Raw genomic sequence first — 15,505 nt, forward strand, 5'->3', positions numbered from 1 at the left:
GTGCACAGCTTCCATTCACTTTGACCTTTAATGAATTAATCTTTTGAACATCAAGTATGATTTTCTGGACTTATAATGGAAATTTTTTTTACGTTTTTGATGTGGCATGCCGGATCCGGCCATAACTTCTGGGCCGGGTTTGGGGTGCTACAATTTCAGTGCAACCAAAATTAATTTTCACCATACTGATATCCCAAAAACCAACTGGAGCTGAAAGCAGTCGTAAGTTCACTGGTGCAGCGAAGGTATTACTTTTATTTATTAATTTACCATTTTATCCTTGAAAGTTTCTTTATCAATCTTATTTTTTTCTAGATTTGGCAGCCAAATTTTGCTGATAACAGGGAAGAAAAACCTCTGCTGCAAGCTATGACAACTCCTCCTCAATCGAGGACCAATAAGCCTATGATTGTAAGTGTTAAGCTCAAATTTATCCCTTTGGTTTCTTCTTGATGCTTTATGTATGTCATTTCTTTTCATTCTTTCATTTCTTTACCCTTTTTTATGTTTTTATTTCTACTGGAATGTTGGGGGTCTATACCTAACATTGAGATTTCTACTTGTATGGGTTGCAAGCTGAGATTTCTACTTGTATGGGTCTGTACTTAACATTGAGATTTCTACTTGTATAGGTATCAAACCCCCCTTGTCTCCCAATCTACTTTCTCCCCTATGGCTTATGCCTTTATGTAAAAATCCCTCATTTTTTCCATCCTTAAGACAGACTTCATTTATTGACCCAACTTCATCATCTTTCTTTGACCATGGCATCGGTTAGTTCTTCTTCTTCTTTTTCTTTCTTTTTTTAATTGATTTCTCCATTTGCAATATGATTTTTGTTCATAGTTTCTTTTCTGCTGTTTCTTTTGTTCCAAACTTTGGGTTTTCTTCATTTCTTTGTTGATCCAACAATTGGTGTAACTTTCTGCTTATTCTAAGGCTGAGGTTAATTGGATCCTTGGGAAGTACTTAATTAGAGATGGATTTTTTTATTAATAAGCTAATACTGCAGAAAAAATTGAATGGAGACTTGAATTTATGGGAATAAAGACAAAGAAAATTGATTGTAGTTTGCCAACATTAATAGCAAATTAGCAATTATAGCTTTTAATCCTTTAGGTGTTTCATCTTTCGCTTAGGCAGCAGTGTTGTTGAGGCTTAAGGGTGTTGCGTATGTATAACTTTTAGTTTAGTCTCCCATTTTAGGGTTTTAATAAAACTTTTAATTTGCCAAAAAAATAAAGGTTTTTGCTTCCATTATAAATTAATGCAATTTTGAAACTTTAAGGAATACTCCTGTTGTCTGTTGTAGGGCTGGAAATCAATAGAGACCTTTGAAACTCCTCTTTTCTGATTTTGAGAAACTATCGATATCTGAATCGTCCCAAAGAGGTATTTCATTTCCCGATTAAATTCTGTTAAGAATAGATTGCATGTTCATTCCTGGACTTTATGCTAAGCGCCTAGCTTAAAGTTGATGTTGAAACAAAAACAAAATCCAAGTATATAATGTGATTAAGCCCATGTGCATTGGATCATTACAAGCAATAAGTTATAAGCATGAATAACTAGAGTTTCGAACCCCGTCTTTTGGCCTAGGCACTATATTCACCCTAAAAACCCATTTTGTGGTGAATCACAGAGGCAGTAGTCATGTTTGTGGTGTGTGAGTTGGTAGTGGTTTACTTACTGGTATCACTATTTCTCCATAACTACATCTTTCTACTGATGATATATTTTCTAAAGTTTATGTCATACTTGGCTTATATCATATAATCCATCAATACATCAACATGTTCATTGGGCCAGTTTGGAGCTAAATGAACTCAAGTAACTAGATTGGTATGCAATCTTAGATATGATATGCAATCTTAGAAGATATGATTTTGTAATCTTAGAGATTTAATTTGTAGATACCTTTTAATCTTAACCGTTGATGTAATTGATCTGTACCGTTGGATTTGAGGAGGTTTAACTATAAATAGAGGCCTCTCCCTTCATTGTAAACACACTTGAGTTTTGGGAAGCAATAAGAATTCTTGAGAGCATTCACTCAAATTTCTCTTCCTCTTGCGTTCTTACTCTCTATGGTTTGTTCTTATTTTATTCTTCGTCTATCTTAGTTTTTCAACCTTTTTTTTATTTTAATTTCTTCATTTTTCAAATATGTATATTTATTCCTATCTTTTATACATTTGATCATGTATTTTATATATTATAATATTTAACCTTTTATATAGTTTATTTTCAAATATATATTTTCTATGCATGTATATATACTATATTATCATTTCATGTATTTTGAACTATTGCATTATATTTTTATAATTTGTAAATGTTCTATTTATTCATTTTTTAGTGTATGTCATTTATCTTATTTGTGCATAGTTCCTTTTTTTTTATATGCTATGTTTAATTATTTCTTTTATATGCTATTTTATGATATATATTGTTGTATAATTTTTGCATGTATTATGTTTTTCTTTTAGTTTACTCATGTTTTTATTTGTTTATTATCTTATATTTACCCTAGTATGATTTTTTTATTAAAAGTATGTTCATGTAATTTAGTTTTGTCTTCATGATATTATTTATGTTTGTATGGAAATGTTAGAATATTTTGTACATCTATGCTTCATGATGCATTAATATGTCATCCTAAAACATCATTTAAAATAATATTCCAAGGTTTTTTTTAAAAAAAATAAAAGGCAATGCTTGATGTTTGGAAACTTTGAGAAAGGTAGTGCCCTAACTTACTGGGTTGCGACTTTTCTCGTTGAATTCGAATAGTCAAGCACCCTTCTAAGTGATTTTGAGTTTTCAAAACTTAAACAATTATTTCAAGATTTCAAAACATAGTGCCCTAACTTACTGGATATGGCGTTTTGTTGTTTCGAGATAGAAATTTTCGAAAGACGAGCTTAGTTTCAAAGGTTTTAAAATGTTGCGTCCTAACTTACTGGATGTGATGTTTTGACTTGTTTGAAATAAGTGAGCCTTAGTTTTCAAAATTGAAACATTCTAATTAAAAAAGGTTTGCATCTTAAAACTTTCAAATTTCCAACATTAAAGACACTTGATAATCAATTAGGTACCAATTTTTGGGCGTTACGAGGGTGCTAACCCTTCCTCGTATTTAATCGACTCTCGAATCCATTTTCTCGACTTTCGTAGACCAAAATTAATGTTTTAAAACAAAACATTTTATAAGGTGATCCAATCACACCTAAAAAGATTGGTGGCGACTCCCGTTTTCGTTTTTATTAAAGTCGATTCCCATTTTCCAAAACTCGATTTAAAAATGGTTTTGACAGCTTGGCGACTCCACTGGGGACTAATAAGAGAGTCATGCCGTGTAATTGATTATCTCTTGTCTTAATGTCGGAAATTAAAAATTTTAAAATTTAATCTTCTTTGCATTACATGTGTTTGTATTATTGCATGTGTTGCTATATTCTGATACGCATTGCATTTGCATGACTGTTGTGGTCACACCCTTAAGTGGGAGTGAGAAGCTACGCCTTCGTGAGGTTTTCGCCTCCGTGCAGGATAGTGGATCACTTTCAGGATACATCCGTACCTATGGTTTCGTGAGATTTTCATCTCCGTGTAGCCATAGGGAAATGTATTCCCTTGAACTGAACTCGATTCAAATGAGCCTATAATGGGTGAGGATCGAGGAATTTGCTGGTTCGGGTACCTCAAACTTTAGAAACAAACCACATATAGAAAAACTGTAAGAGATCAATATAGATAGAATTATACTTAGGTTATCTTTGTGTTTATTAATATCATATGATACTGACTGTTTTCTTTCTTTTGTGCATGTCATTTTGCATTTAAAAGGTATCGATTCACGGTCAGTTTCTAAGTTAGAAAGTTTTATTATGGAGAACAGACTTCTTGATAGAATGGAGGGCAACGCTAACGTCCATAAATGGTCAAAGGAAACGCTGAAGGATACACATCAGAATTATGGGATTACACTCGCATCAGCGTGGCGCAAAATAATCTCCAGGAGTTAAAGGAAATATGGGATCAATGGAGTAATAAAGCCAAGCAGTTATTCTACAATAACTAAGGGGACTTGCAGTATTTGCTTGACAAGAGGATAGATGAGCAATTCAAAGTGAGTGTGGGAGTATTGATGGACACTTCTACCATTATAGCATTTCTCTTTCATATGAAGACGGTTGCCATGTGGATGGTAAGGGTATTGGAAGAAAAGTGATTGATAGAGTGCATGAAACCTACAAATATGAGTTGGATGGAAAGAATTTTGCCTATGATGGTAAAAAGCTCATTTACTATAGGACCGCTACCAAACAACAAGCTTGAGTTTACTGTTGTACTTATCAGAAACAATGGAAATGCAAGCCCCGATGGCCTGGATAGCTCAAGTAAGTGTGAAAGAAAGCGATTAAAGAAGACCGTATCATACAAAGACCTTTAGAGATTAGCTATGCTGCGAAGGTACCGAGGCAGGATGCTCTGCGTGGGTAGAAATCTGAAAGGTCTCGAGAAACATTGAGGATATAGGATATTATTTTAAGGTAGCACACTGCAGAATGGGATACCTACTTGTTCGCTAATCTATCTCAAAATAATCAGATCAACTTCATAGGTATTGGAGGAGGTGCCCTTAGCTGCACGGATTACCCCACGGGTGAGGTCGTAGCTCAAACTCAGGAGGCAGCTGATTATTTACAGACATTGGCGGCACAGGCTGACATATTGAGCACCAATATGAGCTACAATTTGATCGTGGCCAAGAGTTTGTTTTGTTGTTAAAACTTTAGGCATTAGGGCGAAAGCGTATTTGTAATCCATTTATATGTAAAGATATTCTTTTTCTAAATAAAGTTTTCTAAATAAGATTGAATCGAGATCGATACCTTTTGCATTCATTTGCATCTTATAGCATTTCATTGCATCATTTGCATTCAAAATTAAAAAAAGACCCTAATTAGTTAAAGTTATTAAAAAGAGAAAGAAAAACAGAGAGAGTGAAGAGGGTCACGGCTGAGTGAAAAAAAAGTTGAATGGGAATTAACGACATTCCCTTACATATCCCCGACTTTTGTGTCAAGAGGGATAGCTTACTCGGAGAAGGGGGTGTTTGGAAATGAAAATCATCCCATCAATGTCATACATGAAGAAGGGACTGAACAAAGAAACCTTGAGGGCATTCGCCCTTACGAACCGGGAAGTTCTTTAAACAATTAGACTGCAGAAGAACTTCCTGTAATCTTTAGAAGTTTTACGGAGTAATATTCAGAACACTCTTGTTGCTCTAAAGCCTAGGAGTAATGAGATTTCTTTTGAGAAATGGGCTCATGTTCAGACATTTTTATTTTCAATAAAACATACTTTTATTATTTATATGAGTAAATATTCTTTCATTCTGATTCTTTTGACCTTTGACATTTTTTATAAATTTTCATTTCATGTAAATAGTCATTCTTGAATTCATTTATTCCTTGTATATTCTTTTGTGTGCCTATCATAGATCCCTAGATATCAATGACATAGGCAACGATACTACAAATTCAGAGTTCCTTTTGAGTACGATATGTGTTTAGAGAATCTCAGTACTTTGAAGGTAACAGAAATTGTGACTTGTTTCTGAATTTGTTGAAAATGGTTTTTACCCCATGAAGTGGTGGTAGGAAATATAGCCTTAGAGGAAGGAAAGATTACGAAATTGGAATTAGCTGAGGAGACAAAACAAGACCTTGTTGAGACTATGATGGGAATTCAAAAATGTGGTCCAAAGACGCATGCAGGAGGATTTGCAATTGCCAGGATAAACATGAGGTTTTGGGGCACTGTTGGTCCACCATGGAAAGAGATCGCATCAGTTGTACAATGAATGCCAAATTTAAAGGAGTCAAGACTTATGGGGCATGTATGTTATAAACCCGAGCTCGTCAAAAGTTTCAAGCTGACAATGACTTATCTTCGTGGACGTCAACTACTCCATTAAGAGGGGGAGATAGCTTTATATGCCAATATTACAAAGTCAAAAGTCATCCATTTCAAAAAAAAATATTATATATAACTGCACAATGCCAAAAGTTTGCAGTCTTTTCAAAGATAATGCGCCATACCACAGTACAACAAAGGTTGCCAAAAGAAAAGAAAAAGAAGAAAAAAATAAATTACAGAAGATGACCGAGACTGGTAAAAATTGGCATAAGAAACTACCGCCTACTCTCTATGCTTACGTTGGGGCAAACACCTTCAATTCCAGTTGTTTCAAAGGTTCCAACCATCATCCTTGGAATGGGTGCATTGTTTGGCTTTCCTGAGCAGTCTGATGTGCCGTCAATAGCTGCGATGGTTAGCTCCAGGCGGTGGCCATTGATTTCCAACTATGAGGCATCAGGCTGTACACAATCTCTGAAGCTTAAAATGATAGATTCTTTCTTCAAAACCAGTTTCTGACAAAGTGGATGACGGTATCATGAAGGAAGCTCTCTTAGACTTCTATACAAGTTCAGGGAAGAGGAAACTTGATCAAATCATTATTTTCAAGGATGGGGTTAGCGAGTCTCAATTCAATCAAGTTTTGATCAAGTTATTGAGGCTTACAAGTTCCTTGACGAGAAGTGGAACCCTAAAGATTGTGGTTATTGTTGTACGAAAAACCATCATACCAAGTTTTTTCAGCAGGGATCTCCTGACAATGTGCTACATGGTACTGTCATTGACAACAAAGTATGTCATCCAAAGAACAATGATTTTTACCTTGGTACCCATGCTGGAATGATTGGAATCACGAGGCAGACCCACTATCATGTTCTCTTAGACCAGGCTGGGTTTTCAGCTGATGATCTGCAAGAGTTTGTTCATTCTCTATCCTATATGTATCAAAAGAGCACCGTAGCCATATTTTTTGTGGCTCCTATTTGCTACGCTTATTTGGCAGCTTCACAGTTGGGGGCAATTTATGAAGATTAGGGATGCTTCAGAAACATCATCGAGTCATGGTGGGATGTATGCTCCGGGAGTAATCTCTGTACCTCAGCTTTCCAGGTTGAAGGATAAAGTCAGCAACTTCATTCTTGACTACTGAGAATCATTGAACCATCTTTTTGTAGGGTTTGACAAACAATAGCCAGGACTACCGCTGGGGCAATCCCTTTCTCATGGGTTTATGAATCAAGTTTTTCCTCCAAGCTTTGATGGAGTCAAGAATTGAACACCTCTAGTAAACTTAACTTGAAAGTATTCATCCTAAGAAAATGTACCAAGAATGGATGACACAGACTTATGACAAAGAAGGTTCGTCCAAAAGAATTTCATAAAAGAAACCTTGTGCTGAAAGAGATCCTTCCCATGCAAAAGGATGCAGAATTGGGAAGGGCCATATGTTGTGAAGAGGGCTTTCTCTAGAGGTGCACTGATTTTGACAAGAAATTGATAGGAAGAATTTATCTGATCCAGTGAATTCGGACTCGGTCAAGGAGTACTTTGTCTGAAGGAGAAGGGAAGCCAAGGTGAAAACCCGCAAAGGGCACTTTGGGACTTCTATTTCAAAAAAAAAGAGGAAAAAAGAAAAGAAAAAAAGAAAAAAAAAGAAAAAGAAAAAATGGAGAGGCCAAGGTGAAAACCTGCAAAGGGCGCCTTGAGACCAAAAGGGTTTTGACTTGAAAACCCGAAAGGGCAGCTCAAATTTGGAAAGTCATGCAGTGACCTTGCTATACTGGATTCGACGAGAAGTGAAGTATGTTACATATCGAGGCATCAACGAATTACTTTGGATCTTTTAAACACATGTTGAACTCAAGAAAGTCTTCATGGAGCTGGTGTATAGACGCTCAAGCGGCGGTATCTGGGGCATTTGATTTCTATCCTATTTACTATCTTTGGATTCTTTTTCTTCGTAAAGATATGTTCTCAGGTTAATCTTTTTGCATTCCTTCCAATAATTTGTCCAAATCTAATTATCCTCATGATCAATTTATTTGTCTCCCATTATTCATAAAGCATGTTGCATTGAAATAATGATAGATGAACTAAAATATCTTCACAAATGAAGTTTTGCTTATTACTCTGGAAATTTCTAGATAATACAAGAAACTGAAACAAGACAATTGTTTAAGGAATTTCCATATGTATGGGTTGGAGATACTCGAGAGATTTTCTTCTTCAGTCCAAAAGGTGGTTGGACGTTTTAAGTAATATTGATCTTGAAAAAGGATCATTTCATAAACATCTTCAGTGGGTCGTAACATTTGGGGAATGGTACGGTAAACCAAATTGATGGAGAAGATTCGAGGCATACGAGCAGAGTATGATTGATATGTCGAGAAGAACGAGGTGGAAAGCTCGATAGATGAATGAGTGATGACGTCCGAAATAGGAGTTATTTTCATAAACATTTTGCATCATAATATGTCTAATTAGGAGCATTTGACTCATTTCGATCATGGCATCTTAATTATTTGGCATAAGCATAAATTCCAGAAAATCAATTCTACAGGTGGATTCCTCACTGGACAATGTAGCAAGATTGATTGAAAATTACAAAATTCAGCGTCTTAATCCCCTAAGCAGTAGGGTAATAGGTTAAATTTGCAGATCTTATCTCCCTAAGCAGTAGTGGAGAAGATCGAAGACTCGCCTTAATCCCCTAAGCAGTAGGGTAACAGGTTAAATTTGTAGAACTTATCTCCCTAAGCAGTAGTGGAGCAGATCGAAGACTCGCCTTAATCCCCTAAGCGGTAAGGTAACAGGTTAAATTTGCAGATCTTATCTCCCTAAGCAGTAGTGGAGTAGATCGAAGACTCGCCTTAATCCCCTAAGCAGTAGAGTAACAGGTTCGCAGATCTTATCTCCCTAAGCAGTAGCGGAGCAGATCGACAACGACTCACCTTAATCCCCTAAGCAGTAGGGTAACAGGTTAAATTTGCAGATCTTATCTCCCTAAGCAGTAGTGGAGTAGATCGAAGACCCGCCTTAATCCCCTAAGTAGTAGGGTAACAGGTTAAATTTACAGATCTTATCCTTAAGCAGTAGCGGAGCAGATCGAAGACGATGCACCTTAACCCCCTAAGCAGTAGGGTCCAAGATGATTTGGTATCCCTGTAATGACAGGGAACAAGTCGAAGATAGCAAATCGGGCATCTCTATATTCGATGGAGAGCAAATCGAAGACATAGCAGATCTAACCTTCGGATGTTTTCGCATCGAAGCAGATCCAAAATGATTTGGCATCCCTGTGTTTACAGGGAACAGATCGAAGGCATAGTAGATCTAATATTCCTGTGCTTACAGCGAAGCAGATCAAAGATTTTAACATGGCATCCCTGTGTTTATAGGGAACAAGTTGAAGATAGCAGATTTGGCATCCTTGTGTTTACAGGGAACAGATCGAAGACATAGCAGATCTGACATTCCTGTGCTTCCAACGAAGCAGATCGAAGATTTCAGCATGGCATCCCTGTGTTTATAGGGAACAAATCGAATAAATAGATTTGGCATCTCCATATTCGACGGAGAGCAGATCGAAGACATAGCAGATCTAACCTTCGGATGTTTTCACATCGAAGTAGATCCAAGATGATTTGGCATCCTTGCATTGACAAGGAGCAGATCGAAGACATAGCAGATTTGCCTTTTACGTGTTTACGCTGAAGCAGATCTAAGATGATTTGGCATCTCTGTACTGTCAGAGAACAAATCAAAGAAACAGATTTGGCATCTCCATATTCAACGGAGAGTAGATCGAAGACATAGTAGATCTGACCTTCATTGAAGCAGATCCAAGATGATTTGGCATCTCTGTATTAGATGAGGAGCAGATCGAAGACACAGCAGATCTGACCTTCATTGAAGCAGATCAAAGATGATTTGGCATATCTGTATTAGACGGGGAGTAGATCGAAGACATAATAGATTGGACCTTCATTGAAGCAGATCCAAGATGATTTGGCATCTCTGTATTATACGGGGAGCAGATCGAAGACACAGCAGATCTGACCTTCATTGAAGCAGATCCAAGATGATTTGGCATCTCTATATTAGACAGGGAGCAGATCGAAGACATAATAGATTGGACTTTCATTGAAGCAGATCCAAGATGATTTGGCATCTCTGTATTAGACGGGGAGCAAATCAGAGATAACAGATTTGGCATCTCTGTATTAGACGGGGAGCAGATTGAAGAAGCAGATTTCGCGTCTCTATATTAGACGAGGAGCAGATCGAAGATAACAGATTTGGCGTCTCTGTATTAGACGAGGAGCAGATCAAATATAGCAGATATCGCCTTCCTAAGTTGCAGTGAAGCAGATTGAAGCCGTCAAGAGGCCATTTAAAGAAGATCAAGGATCAAGAACTCAAGACTCGGCGAGCCCGGGCAAAATTGGTCCTTTTATAGTCTTTGCTCTATTCCTGTTACACAGCAATGAGCAAAGAGGGGCACCTGTAGACACTCAATTTTGCCCGGGCCCAGAAATAAGTCCAAAAACAAAAATAATAAACCCAAAAAAAAAACAAAGTCCAAGTCCAAAATTACAAATATAATTTGGCTCGATCAGAATGGCCCATTACTTGAAAAGATTTAAAGTCCATCTACAAGCTTGACTCATATGGAAATATAATCTTCAATGATATGCAACCTTAGATATGATATGCAATCTTAGATATGATATGCAATCTTAGATATGATACAATCTTAGATATGATATGCAATCTTAGAAGATATGATTTTGTAATCTTAGAGATTTAATTTGTAGATACCTTTTAATCTTAACCGTTGATGTAATTGATCTGTACCGTTGGATTTGAGGAGGTTTAACTATAAATAGAGGCCTCTCCCTTCATTGTAAACACACTTGAGTTTTGGAAAGCAATAAGAATTCTTGAGAGCATTCACTCAAATTTCTCTCCCTCTTGCGTTCTTACTCTCTGTGGTTTGTTCTTATTTTATTCTTCGTCTATCTTAGTTTTTCAACCTTTTTTTATTTTAATTTCTTCATTTTTCAAATATGTATATTTATTCCTATCTTTTATACATTTGATTATGTATTTTATATATTATAATATTTAACCTTTTTATATAGTTTATTTTCAAATATATATTTTCTATGCATGTATATATATTATATTATCATTTCATGTATTTTGAACTATTGCATTATATTTTTATAATTTGTAAATGTTCTATTTATTCATTTTTTTAGTGTATGTCATTTATCTTATTTGTGCATAGTTTCATTTTTTTATATGCTATGTTTAATTATTTCTTTTATGTGTTATTTTATGATATATTGTTGTATAATTTTTGCATGTATTATGCTTTTCTTTTAGTTTACTCATGTTTTTATTTGTTTATTATCTTATATTTACCCTAGTATGATTTTTTTATTAAATGTATGTTCATGTTATTTAGTTTTGTCTTAATGATATTATTTATGTTTGTATGGAAATGTTAGAATATTTTGTACATCTATGCTTCATGATGCATTAATATGTCATCCTAAAATGTCATTTAAAATAATATTCCAAGGTTTTTTTTAAAAAAAATAAAAGGCAATGCTTGATGTTTGGAAACTTCGAGAAAGGTCGTGCCCTAACTTACTGGGTTGCGACTTTTCTCGTTGAATTCGAATAGTCAAGCACCCTTCTAAGTGATTTTGAGTTTTCAAAACTTAAACAATTATTTCGAGATTTCAAAACATAGTGTCCTAACTTACTGGACATGGCGTTTTGTTGTTTCGAGATAGGAAATTTCGAAAGACGAGCTTAGTTTCAAAGGTTTTAAAATGTTGCATCCTAACTTACTAGATGTGATGTTTTGACTCGTTTGAAATAAGTGAGCCTTAGTTTTCAAAATTGAGACATTCTAATTAAAAGAGGTTTGCATCTTAAAACTTTCAAATTTCCAACATTAAAGACACTTGATAATCAATTAGGTACCAATTTTTGGGTGTTACGAGGGTGCTAACCCTTCCTCATACGTAACTGACTCCCGAATCTGTTTTCTCGACTTTCGTAGACCAAAATTAATGTTTTAAAACAAAACATTTTATAAGGTGATCCAATCACACCTAAAAAGATTGGTGGCGACTCTCGTTTTCGTTTTTCTTAAAGTCGATTCCCATTTTCCAAAACTCGATTTAAAAATGGTTTTAAAAATGGTTTCGACAACTATCATTAAAGAAAAAGCTTCTTTTAGGAATTTTATGGCTCTTGATCAGGACTACCAGAAAAATAAAAGGGGGGGAGTATAACATTCAAAGAGAAAGCAATGGGTAGATAAAACAAGATGGCTATAATTAATAGTCATATTGAGAATCCAAATCTTGAGTTGATTCCGGTGACGCGAGCCAGCCAGCAAATGGCTACAATTAAAGGGAATATAGAGAATCCAGATCCTAATTTTATCACTATAGAATGCTAATCAGGGTGAGACCCTAAAATCTAATCAAAGTAGCTGATAGGAATAGATAGGAAGTTGTTCAGTTTTTTATTTAAGAACATCAGAAATCAACCTCTGCTACATGAAAATTGAATTAAATATGAAATGAAAATTGATTGCAGAGATTTTAGATAAACATCTAATCTAATCTAATCTAATCTAATCTAATCTAATGATTGTAGCTTAAGAATTGAATTGAATATTCCAGGTTTCAATTAATAAACAATCCCAGCATTATATCTTCCTGTGCTAAATGATCAAGAAAATAATAAAGGGATCAAGAAAATAATCTATTTACCATGGAATATTCCCTGAAAATAATAAACAATCCCAGCATTGTACTTAAACCATCTTTCTTTTGATACAATATAATTTTTTTCCACTACAATTTATATTAAATATAGAGTGTTGAGATAAATTTATAAACAATAGTTATATTAGCTCATGAAAATATAATTGCATCACCAACTATAATTGCAACTATAATCATAATTAACATGCTTAAATGTAATAATTTTAATTTTAATGTATGACCTCTATTGTTTCATTATTAAAAAAAATAGAGGTTTATGTTTTTTTTATTATACTTCTATTTTATTTGGTAAAAAAATAAAGACTAAACTAATTAAAATAATAAAAACAAAAAATTAAATCGATCCAAAATTTAAGATTACTCAAAGAATGAGTTATTTGCACTAGAAATCTTTAGACCATGACATTTATTCTAAGTTGGTCCTCAAATTTTAAAATATTCTAATTACATGTTTAAATTATTTATATTATATAAATCAAATCTTTTCGTTACTAAAATTAAATGTGACATAATTTAAAATAAAAGCTTTAAAGAAGATTGATATTGTAAAAGTGAATGTTATGAAAATCTTGATTATGAGGTTTTTTGAAGTTTTTACAGAAAGCATATTTCACTCTCTTTTTCTTAACTTCATTTTTAGTTATAAATTTTAAAAATTAAGCAACATTTTACTTTTATGTCATATGATTTTGCATGTCATTTAATGATTAAATTAAAAAATAAAAAAAATGAAAATACCTAATTGATATAACATAAATAGTTTGAGAATATAATTAAAATGTTTTGAAATTTAAGAACCAATTTAAAGAATGCTTTGGTGCAATTAGGTCTTTAAAGAAAATTGTCTGAAACCCTATATGTTAAATACTATATTTTAACTTTCTTTTTTTGTCTGAAACCCTAAAGTTGAACCTTTAAACGAGATAAATATTTTTTTCTACAGTCTCCACCTATCTCCCAAATACCAATCATCCATTAAGTAATAAATTCAATTATCACCTCAATAACAATTGACACTTAAAACATAGCGCTCAAATAGATTATAGGTCATAGCTCATAATCAGTTATCTGTTGGTCATCACAGTTGTTTCAAGAAAAGAAATCAAGACTTTATCTTTGGTTATAGTTTTATAACATTGATGTATTGGACAAAGCAATTCTTGATGACTAGTGTTGCTAAGAAAAACATAAGGAATGAAGTTTGCTTACACTTTTGAAAAGATAGTCATAATCAATTATCTTTTCTATATCCTCGTTATTGTTTACCATGGATCTTTGAGAATTTTTTCTTTAGTGTTCATCTTATGGCTTTCATCTTTTTGTGATGTGTTATTCTTAAATTTTATGAAACTATATTATTTCATCTAATTATATATTTATGGTTTTATGCCGGTTGACATTTGAAATCAAAATAATAAAAATAGATGGTAAAGACATAAAAATTTGTGGAGGGAGATAGTACCTTAGCAACAAAAGCTGTTTGGGATGATGAGCTGACGTTGATATTTTGTGAACTTTATGTGAATGAAGTCAATGCTGGTAATAGACCGACAACTCATCTAAACTCAAAAGGATGGGAAAATGTCGTTGCTCTTTTTCAAGCAAAAACACAAAAAAAATTATGGAAACCTCAATTGAAAAATAAGTGGGATACATTAAAAAAGGAATAGAGGTTATGGAGGGAGTTGCTTAAGGAATCTACAGGTATTGGATGGTGTCCATCTAAAAAGATGGTCGATGCTACCGAAGAATGGTGGGTTGAAAAAATACAGGTTAGTGTTAACTTTATCATTATTTTAATGCATAAAGTTTATTGAAATTAATAATTTACAAATATAAAAATATGAGTATAACATTTAACACTTAACATGTTTTGTAGGAAAATCCTGATTTTAAAGGATTTAAGAAGAAAGGAATTGAACCACGATTGAATGATTTAATGTGGCAAATATTTGGTGGCATTGTAGCCACTGGAGAGAATGCATGGGCACCTTCGTCTGGTGTTCTTCCAAGTGGGGTTCCTATGGGAGATGATACACCTAATGAGGGATTTGGTGATTTAGATGAAAATAGTAATGAGAATGAAGGTATCCCTCCTAATGAGGTACCATCAAACCCTTCTCATGAAACTCCTAATCGAAGAACGGAAACACTTGGGGTTGTACACGGTAAAGGAAAAAAATCAAGTTCAAGTAGAAAATCATCAAGAAATTTATTAGCTACTCATATTGAGAAATTGTGTAAGAGTATGGCTAGTCCAAGGAAGTCAGTGAATGAAATTATTTTTCCTCACACTCAATATACTATTTCAGGATGCTTTGTGTGATTTGGGAGATGAAATTCCAAAAAAAGATGAACTGTACTATTTTGCCATCAAAATGTTCCAAATACTAGTGAAACAAGAGTGTTTTTGAACTTAGATCCAGATGTTAGGGTTTGGTGGCTTCAACGTGAGTATGCTAAACAAAATCCAATTGCATCATTTTCATCCTTGGTAGCAACATCCTTATATCCCTTCCAACCGTACCATCCACCACCTCCACCATAAGCTCCTTAGAATTATCATTATAATATAACTATACTACTTTTTTATATGTAAAACTAATGTATGATCTACTTTTTTATATGTAAAACTAATGTATGATATTTTTTATGTTTGGTATATTTATGCTATGCTTTTATTCAATTTTTTGTGTTGTATAAAATGTCACAAGTTATTAATTTATTTTTATTTGATTACTTTTTCAGGTTATGGATGA

General features: G+C 34.0%; 1 long non-coding RNA gene across 1 annotated transcript; it reads left to right on the forward strand.

Moving 5' to 3' along the window:
* The first annotated feature begins 71 nt into the window (after nucleotides 1-71).
* On the forward strand, nucleotides 72-15,077 carry LOC107890243 (uncharacterized). Its single transcript, XR_001681895.2, has 4 exons — nucleotides 72-245; nucleotides 316-411; nucleotides 1,313-1,392; nucleotides 14,626-15,077. It is a non-coding gene; the product is annotated as an uncharacterized lncRNA (long non-coding RNA).
* Nucleotides 15,078-15,505: the final 428 nt, after the last annotated feature.

Source organism: Gossypium hirsutum, chromosome A09 (assembly GCF_007990345.1).
Source record: "Gossypium hirsutum isolate 1008001.06 chromosome A09, Gossypium_hirsutum_v2.1, whole genome shotgun sequence".
Classification (NCBI taxonomy): domain Eukaryota; kingdom Viridiplantae; phylum Streptophyta; class Magnoliopsida; order Malvales; family Malvaceae; genus Gossypium; species Gossypium hirsutum.